Source organism: Oncorhynchus keta, chromosome 9 (genome assembly GCF_023373465.1).
Source record: "Oncorhynchus keta strain PuntledgeMale-10-30-2019 chromosome 9, Oket_V2, whole genome shotgun sequence".
NCBI lineage: Eukaryota > Metazoa > Chordata > Actinopteri > Salmoniformes > Salmonidae > Oncorhynchus > Oncorhynchus keta.
The window spans coordinates 16,411,672-16,435,957 of NC_068429.1; the positions used below are offsets into that span (position 1 = coordinate 16,411,672).

A 24,286-nucleotide genomic window follows, 5' to 3' on the forward strand; every position below is an offset into this window, starting at 1 on the left:
TCCCAGTCACGGACAGCTGCAACAGAGCCTGAACTCGAACCAGGATCTCTAGAGGCACAGCGCTGCAGTGCCTTAGACCACAGCGCCACTCAGGAGTTCTCCATCGTTTTTGATGGTAGGCCACGCTGGCAGGCCTACATTATGATCAAATAACCACGGTAGCTTACTTGACCACTTAAAACTAACTTAAAGCGGATACAGCCTCAGTGTTCACAGTAAACATGCGCCGGAAGTTGCACAGAAATTTCAAGTTTGCACTCAGCAGACCTGAAATTTGCTCAGTGACTGAAAAAGAAATGGAGGGAATAAATCTTGTTAAGCTTTGTTCTTATGCCATCTAATGGCACCGGAGGAGATGGATGTTGTTTTACGAGCTCATAACCAATTGTGCTATTGTGTTTTTTCACGTTATTTGTAACTTGTTTTGTACATGTTTCTGGATATCAGAACAACGACTAGTCTCCTCATACTGGACAAAGATTTTTTCCTTTAACGAGTCGGACATGAAGTATTTACACACTTGACAAGGTCAAGCGAAGAGAAGGATATATAGGGGACCTAAGTCAGGATGCCTTGTAAGAATCCGACTGCGAGTGGGTAACCCGTCTCTACCTTCCGTACTATTAGCCAACGTGCAATCATTGGCTAATAAACTAGATGAGCGCCGATCAAGACTATCCTACCAAAGGGACATAAAAACGGTAATATCTTATGTTTCACAGAATCGTTGCTGAACGACGACATGGATAACATACAGCTGGCTAGGTTCTGTGCATCGGCAAGATAAAACAGCGGCTTCCGATAAGACAAGTGGCAGCGGTCTGTGTCTTCATTAATAACAGCTGGTGCACGAAATCTAATATTAAGGAAGTCTCAAGGTTTTGCACGCCTGAGGTAGAGTATAAGCTGTAGACCACACTATTCACCAAGAGAGTTTATCTATATTTTTACAAGCTGTCTAGGAGGTGGACCGATTATGATTTTTCAACACCGATACCGATTACTGGAGGACCAAAAAAAAAACGATACTGATTAATCGATCGGCAGATTAAAAATCTGTATTGTTTTTTTTTTTTGGTCCTCCAATAAAAAAAAAAATCGGTAACGGCGTTGAAAAAACATATTTGGTTATTACAAATATATATTTGTAATAATGACAATTACAAAAATACTGAATGAAAAATTAACACTTATTTTAACTTAATATAATACATAAATAAAATAAATTTAGCCTCAAATAAATAATGAAACGTTCAATTTGGTTTAAATAATGAAAAACAGTCTTGGAGAAGAAACTAAAAATGAAATATGTGCCATGTTAAAAAGCCAACATCTAAGTTCCTTGCTCAGAACATATGAAATCTGGTGGTTCAATATTCCCAGTTAAGAAATTTTAGGTTGTAGTTATTACAGGAATTATGACACGTTGACCATTTCTCACAATACCATTTGTATTTCATATACCTTTGCCCATTGGATGTTCTAATAGGCACTTTAGTATTGCCAGCCTAATTTCAGGAGTTGATAAGCTTGAAGTCATAAACAGCGCTGCGATTCAATCATTGCTAAGTGCTGCTGGCAGATGCAGTAAAGTTTGAAGGAATGCTTACGAGCCTGCTGCTGCCTACCACCGCTCAGTCAGACTGCTCTATCAGATAATAGACTTTATTATAATAAACACAGAAACACAGAGCCTTTGGTAATTAATATGGTCGAATCTGGAAACTATCATTTCGAAAACAAAACGTTTATTCTTTCAGTGAAATACGTAACCATTCCGTATTTTATCGAACGGGTGGCAACCCTAAGTCTAAATATTGCTGTTACATTGCACAACCTTCAATGTTATATCATAATTACGTAAAAGTCTGGCAAATTAGTTCGCAATGAGCCAGGCGGCCGAAACTGTTGCATATACCCTGACTCTGCGTGCAATGAACGCAAGACAAGTGACACAATTTCCATAGTTAATATTGCCTGCTAACATTAATTTATTTTAACTAAATATGAAGGTTTAAAAAAAATAAAGATACTTCTGTGTATTGATTTTAAGAAGGGCATTGATGTTTAAGATTAGGTACGTTGGTGCTTTTTCCGCAAATGTGCTTTTGTTAAATCATCCCCCGTTTGGCGAAGTAGGCTGCGATTCGATGATAAATTAACAGGCACCGACCATATTGATTATATGCAACGCAGGACACGCTACTTAACCTAGTAATATCATCAACCATGTGTAGTTAACGAGTGATTATGTGAAGGTTTATCTTATAAAAAACAGTTTATAGCTAGCAACTTACCTTGGCTCCTTGCTGCACTCGCGTAACAGGTGGTCAGCCTGCCACGCAGTTCTCGTGGAATGCAATGTAATCAGCCATAATCGGTGTCCAAAAATGCAGATTACAGACTTATGAAACCTTGAATTCGGCCCCAATTTAAAAAATAATAATAATAAATAAAAATCAGTCAACCTCTACTATTTACCACCACAACCCGATGCTAGCACTAAGACTGCACTCAACAAGATGTACAGTACCAGTCAAAAGTTGACACACCTACTCATTAAAAAAAAATATATATATATATATTTGTTATACAAAAATACACTGCTCAAAAAAAGAATGGGAACACTAAAATAACACATCCTAGATCTGAATGAATAAAATACTTTTTTCTTTACATAGTTGAATGTGCTGACAACAAAATCACACAAAAATTATCAATGGAAAATCAAATTTCTCAATCCATGGAGGTCTGGATTTGGAGTCACACTCAAAATTAAAGTGGAAAACCACACTACAGGCTGATACAACTTTGATGTAATGTCCTTAAAACAAGTCAAAATGAGGCTCAGTAGTGTGTGTGGCCTCCACGTGCCTGTATGACCTCCCTACAACCACTGGGCATGCTCCTGATGAGGTGGTGGATGGTCTCCTGAGGGATCTCCTCTCAGACCTGGACTAAAGTATCCGCCAACTCCTGGACAGTCTGTGGTGCAACGTGGCGTTGGTGGATGGAGCGAGACATGATGTCCCAGATGTGCTCAATTGGATTCAAGTCTGGGGAACGGACGGGCCAGTCCTAGCATCAATGCCTTCCTCTTGCAGGAACTGCTGACACACTCCAGCCACATGAGGTCAAGCATTGTCTTGCATTAGGAGGAACCCAGGGCTAACCGCACCAGTATATGGTCTCACAAGGGGTCTGTGGATCTCATCTCGGTACCTAATGGCAGTCAGGCTACCTCTGGCGAGCACATGGAGGGCTGTGCGGCCCCCGAAAGAAATGCCACCCCACACCATGACTGACCCACCGCCAAACCAGTCATGCTGGAGGATGTTGCAGGCAGCAGAAAGTTCTCCACGGCGTCTCCAGACTCTGTCACATGTGCTCAGTGTGAACCTGCTTTCATCTGTGAAGAGCACAGGGCGCCAGTGGCGAATTTGCCAATCTTGGTGTTCTCTGGCAAATCCCAACACCGTGCAGGACGTTTGGCCTGTAAGCACAACCCCCACTTGTGGACATCGGGCCCTCATACTACCACCCTCATGGAGTCTGTTTCTGACCGTTTGAGCAGACACATGCACATTTGTGGCCTGCTGGAGGTAATTTTGCAGGGCACTGGCAGTGCTCGTCCTGCTCCTCCTTGCACAAAGGCGGAGGTAGCAGTCCTGTTGCCCTCCTACGGCCTCCTCCACGTCTCCTGATGTACTGGCCTGTTGCTGGTAGCGCCTCCATGCTCTGGACACTACGCTGACAGACACAGCAAACCTTCTTGCCACAGCTCGCATTGATGTTGACGCTACAAGACCATGGTGCTTGCCTACGGAGCTGTGAGGGGAACGGCACCTCAGTACCTCCAGGCTCTGATCAGGCCCTACACCCAAACAAGGGCACTGCGTTCATCCACCTCTGGCCTGCTCGCCTCCCTACCAATGAGGAAGTACAGTTCCCGCTCAGCCCAGTCAAAACTGTTCGCTGCTCTGGCTCCCCAATGGTGGAACAAACTCCCTCACGACGCCAGGACAGCGGAGTCAATCACCACCTTCCGGAGACACCTGAAACCCCACCTCTTTAAGGAATACCTAGGATAGGATAAATTAATCCTTCTCACCCCCCTTAAAAGATTTAGATGCACTATTGTAAAGTGGCTGTTCCACTGGATGTCATAAGGTGAATGCACCAATTTGTAAGTCGCTCTGGATAAGAGCGTCTGCTAAATGACTTAAATGTAATGTAAATGATGTGCCATCCTGGATGAGCTGCACTACCTGAGCCACTTGTGTGGGTTGTAGACTCCCTCCGTCTCATGCTACCGCTAGAGTGAAAGCACCGCCAGTATTCAAAAGTGACTAAAACATGAGCCAGTAAGCATAGGAACTGAGAAGTGGTCTGTAGTCCCCACCTGCAGAACCACTCCTTTATTGGGGGTGTCTTGCTAATTGCCTATAATTTCCACCTGTTGTCTATTCCATTTGCACAACAGCATGTTTAATGTATTGTCAATCAGTGTTGCTTCCTAAGTGGAGAGTTTGATTTCACAGAAGTGTGATTGACTTGAAATTACATTGTGTTGTTTAAGTGTTCCCTTTAATTTTTTTGAGCAGTGTATATTTTATATTTGAAATTCTTCACAGTAGCCACCCTTTGCATTCTCTCAACCAGCTTCATGAGCTTCATGCTCAAGTGCTGAGTACTTGTTGGAATGCTGTGGTAGCCACGCTGGTTTAGCAAGCCTTGAACACTAAATAATAATCAGACAGTGTCACCAGCAAAGCAACCCCACACCTCCTCCATGCTTCACGGTGGGAACCACACATGGAGATCATCCGTTTACCTACTCTGCGTCTCAAAGACCCAAAATCTCACATTTGGACTCAGAACAAAGGATAAATTTCCACCGGTTTAATGTCTGTTGCTCATGTTTCTTGGCCCAAGCAAGTCTTATTATTATTGGTGTCCTTTAGTACTGGTTTCTTTGCAGCAATTCAACCATGAAGGACTGATTCACGCAGTCTCTTCTGAACAGTTGATGTTGAGATGTGTCTGATATTTGAACTCTGTGAAGCATTTATTTGGACTGCAACTTCTGAGGTTGGTAGCTCTAATGAACTTATCCTCTGCAACAGAGGTAACACTAGGTCTTCCTTTCCTGTGGCAGTTCTCATGAGAGACAGTTTCATCATAGCGATTGAAGGTTTTTGCAACTACACTTAAAGAAGCTTTCGAAAGTTCTTAATTTTCCAGATTGACTGACCTTCATGTATTAAAGTAATGATGGACTGTTGCTTCTCTGTTTATTTGAGCTGTTCTTGCCATAATATGGACTTGGTCTTTTACCAAATAAGGCTATCTTCTGTATACCCCCCTACCTTGTCACAACACAACTGATTGGCTCAAATACATTAAGGAAAGAAATTCTACAAATTAACTTTGAACAAGGCACACCTGTTAATTGAAATGCATTCCAGGTGACTACCTCATGAAGCTGGCTGAGAGAATGCAAAGAGTGTGCAAAGCTGTCATCAAGGCAAAGGGTGGCTACTTTGAAGAATTCAAAATATATTTTATATTAGACATTGTTTAACACTTTTTTGGTTACTATGTGATTCCATGTGTTATTTCATAGTTTTCACTATTATTCTACATTTTAGAAAATAGTAACGATTTAGCAGTGGCGGCAGGGTAGCCTAGTGGTTAGAGCGTTGGACTAGTAACCGGAAGGTTGAAAGTTCAAACCCCCGAGCTGACAAGGTACAAAACTGTCGTTCTGCCCCTGAACAGGCAGTTAACCCACTGTTCCTAGGCCGTCATTGAAAATATGAATTTGTTCTTAACTGACTTGTTCTTAAAATAAATAAAAAAATTAATGCATATAGGGGAAACACTGCTGTTTAAACCAGACACGCTACTTCATGAAAATATCCCAAAACTGAATATACTGAAGCTTAGAGTGCCCACCCTCAGCAGATCCCGTGATACTGCTGATTAGATAACCCTCGCAATAAGACATTTCCTGTTTCCTCTTTGTATGCTTGAGGTCAGATGTGTGGGTGGTGTAGATATTAGTTTATAACTTCTTCAGTTCTGTCTCTCCCACTCTTCATCTGCCCCTCCCCATGCAATGTGGTTGATGGACGCTAACAGAGGCTCATCCAGTCCAAATCAGTATGCCAGGCAGGAGCCTGAGCCATGTAGCCATCTTAAGTCTGCCTCTCTCTCTCTTTGGATCACTGCCCGCTCATGCAGCAACTGCCAGTTTGTCAGAAGTAAATCTAGTTAAAACACTGAGACCGAACAAAAACTAGTCTGTTTCACTCTATTCTTATTTTTAAAAATCTCAGAATCAAGTTGCCTAGAAAGTGATGTTTTAGTTCTCATATTTCCAGTCATAGACTTCTACGTTTGCGTCAGAGCGCATAAATTACTGATACTGTGTGCGAGCCCGGGTGACTCAAACACCCCGTCACACAGCCTTTCAGTTCACGTACAGTAGCTTCACAGTGAGCACTATCAGACAGATCAGACACTTTAAAGGTACGTCACTCAGATCATTATATAGCAGCTTGATAAATCATTTCTGTTTGCCCGTGTGGGTCAGAGTAAACTAGATGTGTCCTGTCTGTCCAGGTTCAGACAGTATAAAAGATATGGAAATCTGTCCAACAACAGTACACCCAATATCCCTCCTCTCTGTCCATCTGTCTGGTCCCCTGGCACACCTACTTAATTAAACTCCAAGAATGTCTACTGTAACTGCATTTCAAAGTTTCCCTGGCGGTTGCCTGACATGGAATTGGGTTAGTATTCAAGTTTAGGAAGGTACTGTAGAATCTTAAAATCGGTCGACCTCTAGTTTTCAACACCGATACCGATAATTGGAGGACCAAAAAAAGCCGATACCGATTAATCTGCCAATTTTTTACATTTGTATTTGTAATAATGACAGGTACAACAATACTGAATTAACACTTATTTTAACTTAATATATCAATAAAATCAATTTAGCCTCAAATAGATAATGAAACATGTAAAAAGTAAAAGTGCAATATGTGCTATGTAAGAAAGCTAACGTTTCAGTTCCTTGCTCAGAACATGAGAACATATGAAAGCTGGTGGTTCCTTTTAACATGAGTCTTCAATATTCCCAGGTAAGAAGTTTTAGGTTGTAGTTATTATAGGAATTATAGGACTATTTCTCTCTATACCACTTGTATTTCATTAACCTTTGACTATTGGATGTTCTTATAGGCACTTTAGTATTGCCAGTGTAACAGTATAGCTTCCGTCCCTCTCCTCGCTCCTACCTGGGCTCGAACCAGGAACACAACGACAACAGCCACCCTCGAAGCAGCGTTACCCATGCAGAGCAAGGGGAACAACTACTAGAAGGCTCAGAGCGAGTGACGTTTGAAACGCTATTAGTGCGCACCCCGCTAACTAGCTTGCCATTTCACATCGGTTACACCAGCCTAATCTCGGGAGTTGATAGGCTTGAAGTCATAAACAGCTGCTGGCACTAGGATAGCCTAGTGGTTACAGTGTTGGACTAGCAGATGAAAGGTTGCAAGTTCAAATCCCCGCACTGACAAGGTACAAATCTATCGTTCTGCCCCTGAACAAGGCAGTTAACCCACTGTTCCTAGGCCGTCATTGAAAATAAGAATTTGTTCTTAACTGACTTGCCTAGTTAAATAAAGGTAAAATAAAATTCTACAGGATTAGCATTTAAAAAGTGACTGGTGGTCGGAAAAGCAAGTAATAAAGTGGCTGTAGATGATTTTGAAAAAATGTTAAATTAATAAAACAGGTATGGTACGAGTTTGTTGAGTAGTTCGCTGAAATTCACTATGATTTAGTTTATTTTCCACTATGATGGTGAACTTTCTGTACTGCTAACATTTACTTCGTTTTTAAGTCCGGCACTGGTCAAATTAATTGTTTATTTTCGAACACTAATTATTTTGTTATCTTCAACCTAGGGCAACATCAGGAAGTACCATTGACCACCCTAGCATGGTGGTGGAACATTTTGTTTTAATAAAGACAGTACACATTTTTCAGATTTTTTTTCCCAACCGAATGGCCATTAAATCGAGGTAAGGAAAGAAACCGACGCCTTTGCAGCCTGAATGGAGGATCTTTTATGTATGAACCGGTCACCAGGGTACACGAGTGTATTACCGGCTGTGCAGCAAATGACAAACGAAGTAAGGAATAACAGCAGCAGGGCTAAACTCTGGTAGGAAAATGCTCATTTGTTTAATGCAGATTTTAGAATATTCACATGAATACTAGCAAGTTTCTCACCCAGTGGCATATAGGCTATTTAGGTGAACGCTGATGCCACCCCATGATAAGCAGTACCAACTTTGTCAAATATTGTCCATTCCTGCATGCGTCTCCAGGATGCTGTTGGAGAGAAGCACCACTGTGCTGTGCTCCACCAATGTTTAAAAAAATATCAAACATAAATCATGTAGCCAATAGCCCAGGGGTTCTCAATGTGGGGTCCGAGGACAAGGTACTGCAGGGGGTCTGCGGACAGATTTCAAAATATATCTCAAAATAAAAAATAAATTGCAAATGAAGGTTACTAACAGATTCAGGCCAAGGGATCCATGGAATAATACAATATTATTCATCTACAATTTATGTTCTTAACCATGGGAATCATGGGCCTGTGAGGCTCACAGGGATATTGGAATCCACAGTACTCCCCCAGTTATACATTTTAACACAATACTTTCTGTATTCCCAAAAGTATTTATTTTATATATACATAATACACTGTAATTTAAGGTAACTGTCCAGTGAAAATCTCACTTAAAAGTTAATGTTCTATTAACTCAAACAATGTTGTTGACTCATCCTATACTTAGTGGTCAAATCATAAATTGGAGAATTATTATTTTTACATCTCTAACTTATCTCAAACATACTTTTTCAAAAATGCTTTCCATTTCCTAATTGAGGAGGATGCTGGCCAATCAGCAGTCTACCTGCATTAATATTTTGAATGACTGATATATGCTCACACCATTATGTTGATGGGGTACACCCACACCATTCCAAAACAGAAAATATAATTTTTGTATCATACTTATTTGCATTTTTTTGTGCGGAATACCATTTCCCTCATATTATAACTAATTATAGGTCATATTTCATGGAACACTGGACAGTTACTTTAGGCTTTGAAACGGCAAAATGCTCTCTGCTTCGTGGCAAAATGTGTAGAATTGCAGGACATTTGCTTGAAAACCAACATTTTCTCTCTAATGCCTCGAAGCTGGCCTTTAAAAATGTTTTTCCCAGGGCCCGATATACTTGGTTCTTCCGGCGATGCACTCCCTTCCCTGTATGCTATTTCTTTCTCACTCGAGTTGTGCTGATTATGAGGTTTATGAATTCGCCAACACAAAAGGGGTCCCCGGCCCCAAAAAGTTTGAAAACCCCTACTAGCCTACGGTAGAAGAGTATCGTTTTCTGTAGCCTACTGGCTGGAGAATTACATTTAAATCACAATATCATGAGATAAACGTTTTACATCATGCACGTTAATCCGATCAAATAGCCTAACCTAAACGGCGCCCAATCAATACAAATGCGCTTAGTTGTGAATATGACATGTTACCAAACAATATTGGCCTATCCTAAAAAAACAAACAGGACAAATCAAAGTAAAATTGACAATATCTGGAATTAAAAATAGATAAATCAGGACTCGGCTAAACTGTCCAGGAAATTCGCCCCGTGTGCTAAATTGTCATGTTAATCAGTGATTTCAGGTTTGTAGACCTATTTATCAATTCTTGAGGAACTGCATCATAGCGAGAGAAAAAATATTTATGCATGTCTCGCTGTGTAAATTGATGTGTACATTGATTTCATGGTTTCTCATGATAAATCCTGATAAGTTGGGTAGTTGATATTCAAATCCAAAATTATTAGTCACGGAAATCAGGACTAATAAAGCCAATGAAGCTGCCGACTTAAACGATAGGCCTACTACATTGATGTGTATTCATAAAATTCCATTGCGGGCTACACTATTCTAGTTTTGCGGGGGAGGGTGGCACATTTTTTGTCTCTCCTAGGGCGGCAGAAACGATGTATATACACAGGAGTCGATATTTCGCTATGAACATGCTGCGATATGGACTGTCGTAATGTAGCATTTTAAAGTTTGTACTCACCTAATTTGTTACAATAACGGTCTTTCGCCTCTTCCGCACATAAGTGATACATTTCTTAATGTTTCACAGAATGGACATATTTACGTTCACACACCATTCGCAGCAACAGAAAATACTCGGGAGAGGCAGCTGTCTCCACCCAGGAAGTTGGATCATAATAACATGGTACCAGAGGGTTTCCACTGGGCTCGTTTGAGAGGTAAGTCTTACATGCTGACCAGACCCGACACGTCGCGTGCGCGAGCGTCGCAAAATAAATTTAGAAATCCATGTGATTCTATTATTGCACCCACACTGCTCGGCGTCTGCGACGCCAAGGGCTAAAATAGGAGTCGTTCCTATTTCTGACGCAGATCTGCTGAAAGTCATATCCTCATTCATTTATAGAAGCAGGTACCCACTTGCATCTCCTCATTGGTTATATCCACATGAGTGATTGAAAGACAAACTTTGTTGCCGGTTGTCATGGTAATACAATGAAAGTTTAGATGGATCACCATATAAGTTCAAAGATGAAAAAGCCTGGAAGGAGAAGAGATGACTAGAAACCATGTGGTTGGTCGTTGTATATGTGGATTAATTGTCGGAGTAGAGGTTCTTGTGCATTTCAGGTAAAATAACAGCTCAATGTATATATCCCAAAACAAATTAGCTAGCAACAGCAAGCTAGCTAAATAGAACAAATTAACGTTAGCTCGCAAGTGCAAGCTAGCTAAATTGCCATACATGTTTAATGCTTTTCGACCTGTCCCCAAATTAATGTCATTGGTTCAGAGATTGTTTTGATATTTTAACCTGCGTGTCGTGATCGTGTTTGGTGTGGGGGGGCAAAATAAATGTATGCACAATAGCGCACGATGGCGCACGTGCGCAGCCGGTTTGGGTTCCGCTTTACATGCTGACCAGACCAGACACGTCGCGTGCGTAGCAAAATAAATTTTGAAATCCAAGTTATTCAAATATTGCACCCACACTGCTCGCTCGTGCGCGCCAACGACCTTCTGCGATGCCAAGGGCTAAAATAGAACGCCTTTCTATTTGTGACGCAGATTGCGCTGAAATTCCTGCCTCTCCCATCTCCTCATTGGTTTATAGAAGCAGGTACCCACGTGCCATCTCCTCATTGGTTATACCCACGTGGGTGATTGAAAGACAAAATGTTTTGCCGGTTGTCGTGGTAAAAGGGTAGATGCCAATCACCATATAAGTTCAAAGATGAAAAAGCAGAAGACATTGTGCATTTCAGCTAAAATAACAACTCAATGTTTATATCCCAAGACAAATTAGCTAGCAACAGCAAGTTAGCTAAGTAGGACAAATTAGCTAGCAATTGCAAGCTAACTAGCTAAATTGCCATACATGTTTAATGCTTTTCGACCTGTCCCCAAATTAATGTCATTGGTTCAGAGTTTGTTAGATATTTTAACCTGCGTGTCGTGATCGAGTTTGGTGTAGGGGGACCAAATACATTTCTGTGTCAGAAATAGAAAGGGTGTTCTATTTTAGCCCTTGGCATCGCAGACGCTCGTTGGCGCAATAATTGAATAACATGGATTTTAAAATGTATTTTGCGACCGTGTCAGGTCTGGTCAGTATGTAACAATTGTCACCGACTTGACAAAAGTTATCCGCTTGAACGCGCCCATTCACATGCTCCCTGAAAAGCTTTAGTAATAAAGCTTATAATTCACTGGAAGGGAAATGCGTTGATTAAAGTTATTGATGATGCCAATTATTCATGACAATCAGGCTGAGCAAGCTAATGTGCTTATTATCTGATTTCTAAATAACCACGTATCTGAACTGAGTGGAGACTACAGTATTTGGAGTGAACCTCCTCTGTGCAGTCAATACTTGTTTAAACCTTACCGTGGACCTACCTATTTTTCTCCTCTGTTGTTGCATGCCTTTCTTTGTTAGCTGAAATCCATAATTTTTTATAAAACAATCAAATACAAACACATTTTCCCTCCATGCTGTTGCCAGGGGCGTCATGCACATTATTCCGAGAGGGGGCACGAAGTACATGCGGATGGATGAGGGGGGTGACGAGGACAGCTATTTATTGTAATCTGAAAACATGTGATGGCAGTAAATTAATGACATGACAATGGGACTCAGGATCATCACGGTAACTCTGTTCATTCAAATTGCCATCGATAAAATGCAATTGTGTTTATCTTTAGCTTATGCATGCCCATACAATAACCCCCCTGCCACCATGGAGAACTCTGTTCACAATGTTGACATCAGCAAACCACTCTCCCACATGATGACATACACACTGTCTGCCATTTGCCCGGGACAGTTGAAACCTGGATGCCAGTGGCCATTCTCCAGCATGCCAGTGGTCATCAAAGGTGATTTGATTGTCTTTATTAAGACAACCTCTATATCAAATTTCACCCGGCCCGAGCCGCTTGCACGCCCGACCCCCACCAGTCTAGTCAGTAACTCAACTCTTTCCCCAGCAACTTCCTTCCCATCTTTTTTTCATGTCTCAAGGGTTTTGGAAACAACAGTTTAATAAAAAACACATAAACCTACCCATTGACACACAGAAACAGTAAATCCTCCATATCATTTATATCATAGGCCTAATAGTACTGTAAAGGTCTTTTTACTTGCACACAATATAGCTGGGTCACCCCGCCCTGCCCCTAGGGGTCCACGGCCCTGCAGCGCCCCAACCCAACACACCCCACACAGCTATAGGATCTTAGTGAAACATTCATTATAGGTTTCAGGTGTGTTAGGCAAAGGCCAGAGTGACATCCAACAGCACAGCAGACTCCCAGGGCCAGGTCTAAGCAGCTCATCAGGGATTGCCTAAAAAGATATCTCCCATGACGTGGGCATGTTTTCAATACAGACTCCTTTGTCGTACAGTGATCCATATAAGGCATCCAGACCTTATTGAAGCTGTACAGTGTGCCCTTAATCTTGTAATAAATCAAATCTAGTGATACATAACTTGACATTTATTCCATCCATTGTGGAAGGATAACCAACCTTCCAATTAATGGCAATGCAATTCTTAGCTGCTATAAATGCTAGGTTACACAATTTCTTTTGATAAGTCTCCAGTATTAACATTTCCAAGAAAACAAAAATAGGGAGAAGTGAGAATCTGTAGACATGCTGGAATAAAAGAACATACTCTTTGTCAGAATTCAGTCAGCCTTCACAAGACCGTAACATATGCAAATATGTCCCCTTTTGTGTTTTACACCTGCATTCATTTCATTTTTTTGAGTGCATGATATTCAGTTTCACTGGCATGTACGGTGCCTTGCAAAAGTATTCACCCCCTTGGCATTTTTCCTATTTTGTTGCATTACAACCTGTAATTGAAATATATTTTTAATTGGATTTTATGTAATGGACATACACCAAGTAGTCCAAAAAATTTTAAATAAATAAACGGAAAAGTGGTGCGTGCATATGTATTCACCCTCTTTGCTATGATGTCCCTAAATAAGATCTGGTGCAACCAATTACCTTCAGAAGTCACATAAGTAGTTAAATAAAGTTCACCTGTGTGCAATCTAAGTGTTACATGATCTGTCATGTGATCTCAGTATATATACACCTGTTCTGAAAGGCTCCCGAGTCTGCAACACCAGTAAGCAAGGGGCACCACCAAGCAAACGGCACCATGAAGACCAAGGAGCTCTTCAAACAGGTCAGGGACAACGTTGTGATGAAGTACAGCTCAAGGTTGGGTTATAAAAAAATATTAGAAACTTTGAACATCCCACGGAGCACCATTAAATCCATTATTAAAAAATGGAAAGAATATGGCACCACAACAAACCTGCCAAGAGAGGGCCGCCCACCAAAACTCACAGACCAGACAAGGAGGACATTTATCAGAGATGCAACAAAGAGACCAAAGATAACCCAGAAGGAGTATCTGTCCATAGGACCACTTTAAACCATACACTTTAAGCCATTACTTAAATAAAAAAAGAAGCAAATGTGTTTGGTGTTCTCCAAAAGGCATGTGGGAGACTCCCCAAACATATGCAAGAAGATACTAAAATTTAGCTTTTTGACCAAAACGCTATGTCTGGCGCAAACCCAACACCTCATCACTCTGAGAACACCAACCCCACAGTGAAGCATGGTGGTGGTGGCAGCATCATGCAGTGGTTATGTTTCCCATCAGGGACTGGGAAACTAGTCAGAATTGAAGGAATGATGGATGGCGCTAAATACAGTGAGATTCTTGAGGGAAACCTGTTTCAGTCTTCAAGAGATTTGAGACTGAGACGGAGGTTCACCTTCCAGCAGAACAATGACCCTAAGCATACTGCTAAAGCAACACTCGAGTGGTTTAAGGGGTGACATTTAAATGTCTTGGAATGGCCTACTAATCCCAATTGAGATGTTGTGGCAGGACTTGAAACAAGCAGTTCATGATTGAAAACTCACAAATATCGCTGAGTTAAAGCAGTTCTGCATGCAAGAGTGGGACAATAGTACTCCACAGCAATGTGAGAGACTGATCAACAACTACAGGAAGCATTTGTTTGCAGTCATTGCAGCTAAAGGTTATTGAGTGAAAGCCGGCAAGAATTGTTTTACACAAGGCAATTGGGTGTTAACTTTTGAACGGTAGTGTGTTTATATATATATTAAGTACACTACCGTTCAAATGTTTGGGGTCAGTTAGAAATGTCCTTGTTTTTGAAAGAAAAGCACATTTTTGTCAATTAAAATAACATAAAATTGATCAGAAATACATTGTAGACATTGTTAATGTTGTAAATTATTCTCGTAGCTTGAAACGGATGAGTTTCAATGGAATATCTACGTAGGCGTACAGAGGCCCATTATCAGCAACCATCGCTCCTGTGTTCCAATGGTACGTTGTGTTAGCTAATCCAAGTTTATCATTTTAAAAGGCTAACTGATCATTAGAAAACCCTTTTTCAATTATGTTAGAACAATTTTCAGCTGTGCTGATTAAAGAAGCAATAAAACTGGCCTTCTTTAGACGAGTTGAGTATCTGGAGCATCAGCATTTGTGGGTTGGATTACAGGCTCAAAATGGCCAGAAACAAAGCCCTTTCTTCTGAAACTCATCAGTCTGTTCTGAGAAATTAAGGGGCGGCAGGGTAGCCTAGTGGTTAGAGCGTTGGACTAGTAACCGGAGGTACAAATCTGTCGTTCTGCCCCTGAACAGGCAGTTAACCCACTGTTCCCAGGCCGTCATTGAAAATAACTGACTTGCCTGGTTAAATAAAGGTAAAATAAATAAAAATTCCATGCGAGAAATTGCCAAGAAACTGAAGATATCGTACAACGCTGTGCACAACTGAGCAAGAGGACGAGTACATTAGTGTCTAGTTTCTGAAACAGACGCCTCACAAGTCCTCAACTGGCAGCTTCATTAAATAGTACCCACAAACACCAGTCTCAACGCCAACAGCGAAGCATGAGGGGGGGGCCCAGTGTTGAGGATCACCGTGGCATATGTGGTGTTGCCTACCCTTACCACCTGGGGAAGGCCCGTTAGGAAGTCCAGAATCCAGTTGCAGAGGGAGGTGTTTAGTCCCCGCGTCCTTAGTTTAGTGATGAGCTTTGTGGGCATTATGGTGTTTAACGCTGAGCTGTAGTTAATGAACAGTATTCTCACATAGGTTTTCTTTTTGTCCAGGTAGGAAAGAACAGTGTAGAGTGTGATTGCGTCATCTGTGGATCTGTTGGGGTATGCGAATCGGTATGCGAATTGGAGTGAGTCTAGGGTATCCAGGATGAGGTTGTTGATGTGAGCCATGACCAGCGTTTCAAAACACTTCATGGCTACCGACGTGGGTGCTACGGCGCGGTAATAATTTAGGCAGGTTACCTTCGCTTCCTTGGGCACAGGGACCATGGTTGTCTGCTTGAAACATGTAGGTATTACAGACTCGGTCAGGGAGAGGTTGAAAATGTCAGAAGACACTTGCCAGTTGGTCTACGCATGCTTTGAGTACACATCCTGGTAATCTGTCACGGCCTGCGACTTTGTGAATGTTGACCTGTTTTAAAGGTCTTGCTCACATCGGCTACCAAGAGCGTTATCACACAGTCGTCTGGAACAGCTGGTGCTCTCATGCATGCGTCAGTGTTGCTTGCCTCGAAGCGAGCATAAAAGGCATTTAGCTCATCTGGTTGGCTTGCATCACTGGGAAACTGGCGGCTGGTTTTCTCTTTAGGATTCAATCTTAATCCTGTATTGACACTTTGCCTGTTTGATGGTTCATAGTGGGATTTCTTATAAGTGTCCAGAATAGTTTCCCGCTCCTTGAAAGTGGTAGTTCTAGCCTTTAGCTTGATGCAGATGTTGCCTGTAATCCATGGCTTCTGGTTGGGATATGTACGTACTAGGGATGCACCGATATGACATTTTTGGCCGATACTGATATCCAATATTTTCCTTGACAAAGAAAGCGATACCAATAACCAATATTAAACATTTTTGCAGCCTTTCAAGCGTTCTAGTACAGTTAAATAGTTAACACACACGGACGCAGTGGTCTAAGGCACTGCATCTCAGTGCAAGAGGCGTCACTACAGTCCATTGTTCGAATCCAGGCTGTATCACATCCGACCGTGATTGAGAATCCCAATAAATCACTGACAGTGTCACCAGCAGAGCACTCACACACCATCACACCTCCACCTTCATGCTTCACAATGGGAACCACACATGCAGAGATCATCCGTTCATCTGCTCTGCTTCTCACAAGGACACGGGTTGGAACCAAAAATCTCACATTTGGACTCATCAGACTAAAGGACAGATTTCCACCGGTCTAATGTCCATTGCTCATGTTTATAGACCCAATCAAGTCTCTTTTTTCTCATTGGTGTCCTTTAGTAGTGTTTTCTTTGCAGCAATTCAACCACGAAGGACGGATTCACGCAATCTTCTCTAAACAGTGGATGTTGAGATGTGTCTGTTACTTGAACTCTGTGAAGCATTTATTTGCGCTGCAATTTCTGAGGCTGGTAACTCTAATGAACTTATCCTCTGCAGCAGAGGTAACTCTGGGTCTTTCTTTCCTGTGGTGGTCCTCATGAGAGCCAGTTTCATCATAGCACTTGATGGTTTTTGCGACTGCCCTTGAAGAAACGTTCAAAGTTCTTGACATTTTCTGGATTGACTGACCATATCTTAAAGTAATGATGGACTGTCGTTTCTCTTTGCTTATTTGAGCTGTTCTTACCATAATATGGACATGGTCTTTTACCAAATAGGGCTATCTTCCGTATACCAACCCTACCTTGTCACAACACAACTGATTGTCTCAAAGGCACACCTGTTAATTGAAATGCATTCCAGGTGACTACCTGTGCTGCATCAGATGACTTGGCCTCCACAATCCCCTGACCTAAACCCAATTGAGATGGTTTGGGATGAGTTGGACCGCAGAGTGAAGGAAAATCAGCCAACAACTGCTCAGCATCTGTGGGAACTCCTTCAAGACTGTTGGAAAAGCATTCCAGGTGAAGCGAGTTGAGAGAATGCCAAGAGTGTGCAAAGCTGTCATCAAGGCAAAGGGTGGCTACTTTGAATAATGTCAAATATAAAATATATTTAGTTTTGTTTAACACTTTTCTGGTTACATGATACCATGTGTGTTATTTCATAGCTTTGATGTATTCTGTCAGAGTTTACTAGGAGTGGTAGGTTGAGTCGGTCACGCCAAAATACAGGGCGCATAAAACAGACCAGCCCAAACACAGGACCAAACAGTCTGGAGAAAACAAACACGAAAACACATCCACAACCAACAAAGTAACAATCCTGCACAAACCTAGGCGGACCTAACAGGTTTAAATAGACATAAATAAAGAAACGAAACAGGTGCAACCAATAAGACGAAATGAAAAGGAAAAAGGGATCGGTGGCGGCTAGTAGACCGGCGGCGACGACCGCCGAATGCCGCCTGAACAGGCAGGGGAGCCACCTTCTGTGGGAGTCATGACAGCCCCCCTTGACGCGTGGCTCCCGCAGCGTGCCGCCACCGGCCTCGAGGTGGACCCGGGGAACGAGGCGCAGGGCGATCCGGGTGGAGGCGGTGGAAGTCCCTCAGTTATGAAGGGTCCAAAATGTCCCCCACCAATACCCAGCACCTCTCCTCCGGACCGTACCCCTCCCAGTCCACAGGGTACTGTAGGCCCCTCACCCGGCGTCTAGAGTCCAGAATAGCATGTACAGTGTACGCCGGGGACCCCTCGATGTCTAGAGGGGGCGGAGGGACCTCCGGCACCTCACCTTCCTGCAGGGGACCAGCCACCACCGGCCTGAGGAGAGACACATGAAACGAGGGGTTAATGCGATAGTAAGGAGGAAGCTGTAACCTATAACACACCTCGTTTATCCTCCTCAGGACTTTAAATGGCCCCACACACTGCAGCCCCAGCTTCCGGCAGGGCAGGCAGAGGGGCTGGTTTCAGGTCGAGAGCCAGACCTGGTCCCCCGGTGCGAACACAGGGCCTCACTGCAGTGCTGGTCAGCGCTCCTCTTCTGCCGTCCACTAGCTTGTTTTAATTATTCCTGGACGGCTCTCCAGGTGTCCTTCGAGCACTGCACCCATTCCTCCACCGCAGGAGCCTCGGTCTGGCTCTGATGTCATGGAGCCAGGACCGGCTGGTAGCCCAACACGCACTGGAACGGCAAAATGTTAGTAGAGGAGTGGCGGAGGTAGTTCTGAGCCACCTCCGCCCATGGGACGTACCTTGCCCATTCATCAGGCCGGTCCCGGAAATACGACCACAGAAACCTACCCACATCCTGGCTCACTCTTTCCACCTGCCCATTACTCTCAGGGTGGAAACCTGAGGTCAGGCTGACCGAGACCCCCAGCCGTTCCATGAACGCCCTCCAAACTCTGGACGTGAACTGGGGACCCCGATCAGAAACAATGTCCTCAGGCACCCCGTAGTGCCGGAAGACATGGGTAAACAGGGCCTCCGCAGTCTGTAGGGCCGTAGGGAGACCGGGCAACGGGATGAGACAACAGGACTTAGAAAACAGATCCACAACGACCAGGATCGTGGTGTTTCCCTGAGATGGGGGAAGGTCGATGAGAAAGTCCACTGACAAGTGCAACCACGGCCGTTGTGGAACGGGGAGGGGCTGTAACTTCCCTCTAGGCAGGTGTCGAGGAGCCTTGCCCTGAGTGCACACCGAACAGGAGGAGACATAAAACCTCACGTCCTTAACCAAAGTGGGCCACCAGTACCTTAACCAAAGTGGGCCACTGTCCTCTCGATCCCAGGATGACCCGAAGAGGGTAGTGTATGGGCCCATCGAATCAACCGATGACAGACACCAAGCGGCACATACTGAACACCTGCTGGACACCGTAACGCCCGCTCGATCTCCACGTCCACCTCCTATACCACCGGTGCTACCAGACATGAAGCTGGGAGGATGGGAGTCGGATCGATGGGCCGCTCCTCGGTGTCATATAGGTGGGACAGCGCGTCAGCATGCGTATTAACGGAGCCTGGCCGATAGGAAATCGTAAAACAAAATCGGGTAAAGAACATGGCTCACCTGGCCTGACACGGATTCAATCTCCTCGCTGCCCGGTCAGTCCAGATGAGGAAAGGGTGCTTGGCCCCCTCAAGCCAATGTCTCCACACCATCAGAGCCTGGACTACAGCTAACACCCCCACTTCATAGTTCCGCTCCGCCGCACCGAGTTTCCTCGAGAAGAAAGAGCAGGGGCAGAGCTTTGGTGGCGAGCCGGAGCGCTGTGATAGCACGGCTCCCACCCCAGCCTCGGACGCGTCCACCTCCACTATAAACGCCAAAGAGGGGTCCCGGATGAGCCAGCACGGGAGTGTCGGTGAACAGCTCCTTCAGACGACTGAAAGCTCTGGCCGCCTCTGCTGACCAGCGCAAGCGCGCCACCCCCTTCAGCAGTGAGGTAATGGGAGCAGCCACCTGACCAAAACCCCGGATAAACCATAAACCTCCAGTAGTAATTGGCAAACCCTAAAAACCACTGCTCCTCCTTTACCGTGGTTGGAGTCGGTCAATTACGCACGGCTGTAAAGCGGTCACACTCCATCACCACTCCAGAGGTGGAAATTAGATAACCCAGGAAGGAAACGGCTTGTTTGGAGAACACACATTTCTCAGCCTTGACGTACAGGTCATGCTCCAGCAGAGACCTGTGCACGGCGCGTGTGGCAGAATAGGTCAGTATATCGTCGATATACACTACCACCCCCTGCCCGTGCAGGTCTCTGAGAATCTCATCTACGAAAGATTGGAAAACGGCTGGAGCATTCTTCGACTCATACGGCATGACGAGGTACTCATAATGGCCAGATGTGGTACTAAACGCGGTCTTCCACTCATCTCCCTCCCGGATACGCACCAAATTATACGCACTCCTAAGGTTCAGTTTTGTGAAGAAACGCGCCCCGTGAAATGATTCCACCGCTGTGGCGATGAGAGGTAGTGGGTAACTAAACCCCACTGTGATGGAATTCAGACCTCTATAATCAATGCACGGACGCAGACCTCCCTCCTTTTTCTTCACAAAAAAGAAGCCCGAGGAGACGGGTGACGTGGAGGGCCGAATGTACCCCTGTCCCAGAGATTCAGTGACGTATGTCTCCATCGCCACTGTCTCCTCCTGGGACAACGGATACACGAGATTTATCGCGCAATCCCCTCATCGATGAGGTGGTAATTGGGTCGCCCTCTTTTTACAGAAGGCGATAGCCAAATCGGCATACTCAGAAAGAATGCGCACAGTGGAAACCTGGTCTGGACTCTCCACCATCATCGCACCGATGGAAACTCCTATGCACCTGCCTGAACACTCCTCTGACCACCCTCTGAGAGCCCCCTGTCTCCATGAAATCTCAGGATTGTGATTAGCCAGCCAGGGAATCCCCAGCACCACTGGAAACGCAGGAGAATCAATAAGGAAGAGACTGATCCGCTCCTTATGATCCCCCTGCATTACCATGTCCAGTGGCACCGTGGCCTCCCCGACCAGCCCTGACCCTAATGGTCGGGCTATCCAAGGAGTGCACAGGGAAAGCTTGGTCTAACTACACCAGGGGAATCCCTAGCCTTAACGCGAGCCCATGATCCATAAAGTTCCCAGCTGCGCCTGAATCGACTAGCGCCTTATGCTGTAGAGAGGGAGAAAACTCAGAAAAATAAATTAGTAAGAACATATGGCCAACATCAAATCAAATCAAATTTTATTTGTCACATACACATGGTTAGCAGATGTTAATGCGAGTGTAGCGAAATGCTTGTGCTTCTAGTTCCGACAATGCAGTGATAACCAACAAGTAATCTAACTAACAATTCCAAAACTACTGTCTTATACACAGTGTAAGGGGATAAGGAATATGTACAAGGATATATGAATGAGTGATGGTACAGAGCAGCATACAGTAGATGGTATCGAGTACAGTATATACATATGAGATGAGTGTGTAGACAAAGTAAACAAAGTGGCATAGTTAAAGTGGCTAGTGATACATGTATTACATAAGGATGCAGTCGATGATGTAGAGTACAGTATATACGTATGCATATGAGATGAATAATGTAGGGTAAGTAACATTATATAAGGTAGCATTGTTTAAAGTGGCTAGTGATATATTTACATCATTTCCCATTATTAAAATGGCTGGAGTTGGGTCAGTGTCAATGACAGTGTGTTGGCAGCAGCCACTCAATGTTAGTGGTGGCTGTTTAACAGTCTGATGGCCTTGAGATAGAAGCTGTTTTTCAGTCTCTCGGTCCCAACTTTGATGCACCTGTACTGACCTCGCCTTCTGGATGATAGCGGGGTGAACAGGCAGTGGTTCGGGTGGTTGATGTCCTTGATGATCTTTATGGCCTTCCTGTAACAACGGGTGGTGTAGGTGTCCTGGAGGGCAGGTAGTTTGCCCCCGGTGATGAGTTGTGCAGTCCTCACTACCCTCTGGAGAGCCTTACGGTTGAGGGCGGAGCAGTTGCCGTACCAGGCGGTGATACAGCCCGCCAGGATGCTCTCGATTGTGCATCTGTAGAAGTTTGTGAGTGCTTTTGGTGACAAGCCGAATTTCTTCAGCCTCCTGAGGTTGAATAGGCGCTGCTGCGCCTTCTTCACGACGCTGTCAGTGTGAGTGGACCAATTCAGTTTGTCTGTGATGTGTATGCTGAGGAACTTAAAACTAGCTACCCTCTCCACTACTGTTCCATCGATGTGGATAGGGGGTGTTCCCTCTGCTGTTTCCTGAAGTCCACAATCATCTCCTTAGTTTTGTTGACGTTGAGTGTGAGGTTATTTTCCTGACACCACACTCCGAGGGCCCTCACCTCCTCCCTGTAGGCCGTCTCGTCGTTGTTGGTAATCAAGCCTACCACTGTTGTGTCGTCCGCAAACTTGATGATTGAGTTGGAGGCGTGCGTGGCCACGCAGTCGTGGGTGAACAGGGAGTACAGGAGAGGGCTCAGAACGCACCCTTGTGGGGCCCCCGTGTTGAGGATCAGCGGGGAGGAGATGTTGTTGCCTACCCTCACCACCTGGGGGCGGCCCGTCAGGAAGTCCAGTACCCAGTTGCACAGGGCGGGGTCGAGACCCAGGGTCTCGAGCTTGATGACGAGCTCTGGGTGAGTCTGGTGCTGACTCACCTGGGGTGAACGAGGTGTGCTCTGCCTGCCATCCCGACTCCCAGACGAGCTTCTCCAGCACCGATCGGCAGTGTGTCCTCTCCGATCACACCTGGTGCAGGAGGAGCCTCCTCCTCCGGTCCCCCTCGATGCGGCCCTCCTAACTCTATGGGGATAGACGCGGGAGGGCCGGGAGTTGGACTCAACAGGGCCCGTTCTGGACGCCCGCGGGCAGCCAGCAGATTGTCCAGTCGGATGGACATGTCGATAAGTTCGTTGAGGGAGAGGGTGGTGTCCCGACAAGCTAGCCCCCTGCGGACGTCCTCCCGGAGGCTACAGCGATAGAATAGTGAGTAAAATGCCCCTTTAAACAAGTGTTTTAAAGAGGGTGGGTGACATGCATACAAGGTAGATAGATGGTGCTGGTGGAAGAGGAGCTGGAGGTGAGGTAGGCCACTCCTCTCCCATCGGTCCATCCTCTCCATCATCTGGTCCATTGCCGACCCAATCCGGTGGAGAATGGCCGTATGATGACTCGCTCCTCCATCGATGGGAGAGGAGGTGCGGCTGCTCCTGCTGACTCCATTCAAATGGTGCGGGATTCTGTCAGAGTTTACTAGGAGTGGTGGGTTGGAGTCAGGTGCAGAGAGCAGAGGATTCGGTAAATCGTAATTTATTCTCCGGCACAAAATGGTCACTCCAAAATACAGGGCGCATAAAACAGACCAGCCCAAACACAGGACCAAACAGACCAGCCCAAACACAGGACCAAACAGTCCGGAGAAAACAAACACGAAAACACATCCCCAACCAACAGAGTAACAATCCCGCACAAACCTAGGCGTACCTAACAGGTTTAAATAGACATAAATCAATAAACTTAAGAGGGAACAGGTGCAACCAATAAGACAAAAAGAAACAGAAAAAGGGATCGGTGGCGGATAGTAGACCGGCGACGACAACTGCCGAGCTCCGCCCAAACAGGCAGGGGAGCCAACTTCGGTGGGAGACGTGATATCTTCACTATTATTCTACAATGTAGAAAATAGTACAAATAAAAAATAAACTCTTGAATGAGTCGGTGTGTCCAAACTTTTGACTCTTTGACTCTTATTGTGTTACTTCTGTGGCGACCCGGGCACATGCACACTGACACAGTCGCCAGTTGTACATTGTTTCCTTCAACACATTGGTGGTACTCTTTGCCTGGTCCATTCAGTGTGCTGCCGATGCAAAATACCACTGACAGATCTTTTTATAAATAATTAGGATAAAACGTGGGCTTAAAACTGAAGTTTCGTTTTTAATAAAAATAAATCAAATGGAAAAATCTGAGGGGGCACGTGCTTTTTTTGCCCCCTATGGGCATGATGCCAGTGGGCTGTTGCTCTAACATAGCAACTCACATAGCAAATATGCCAAATGAATTTCAATGAGGAAACAGTCAGTTGTT

The 24,286-nt window shown here is 44.5% G+C and overlaps 1 protein-coding gene across 1 annotated transcript in view; it reads right to left on the bottom strand.

Annotated features, from left to right (window-relative positions):
* LOC118387356 (volume-regulated anion channel subunit LRRC8A-like) overlaps nt 1–10,524 on the bottom strand; it is a 32,324-nt gene extending 21,800 nt beyond the window's left edge. Inside the window, exon 1 of the mRNA XM_035775634.2 lies at nt 10,197–10,524. The gene's annotated coding sequence lies outside the window, so the exon portion shown is untranslated. The remainder of the gene's footprint in view (nt 1–10,196) is intronic.
* Between the last annotated feature and the right edge of the window lie 13,762 nt (nt 10,525–24,286).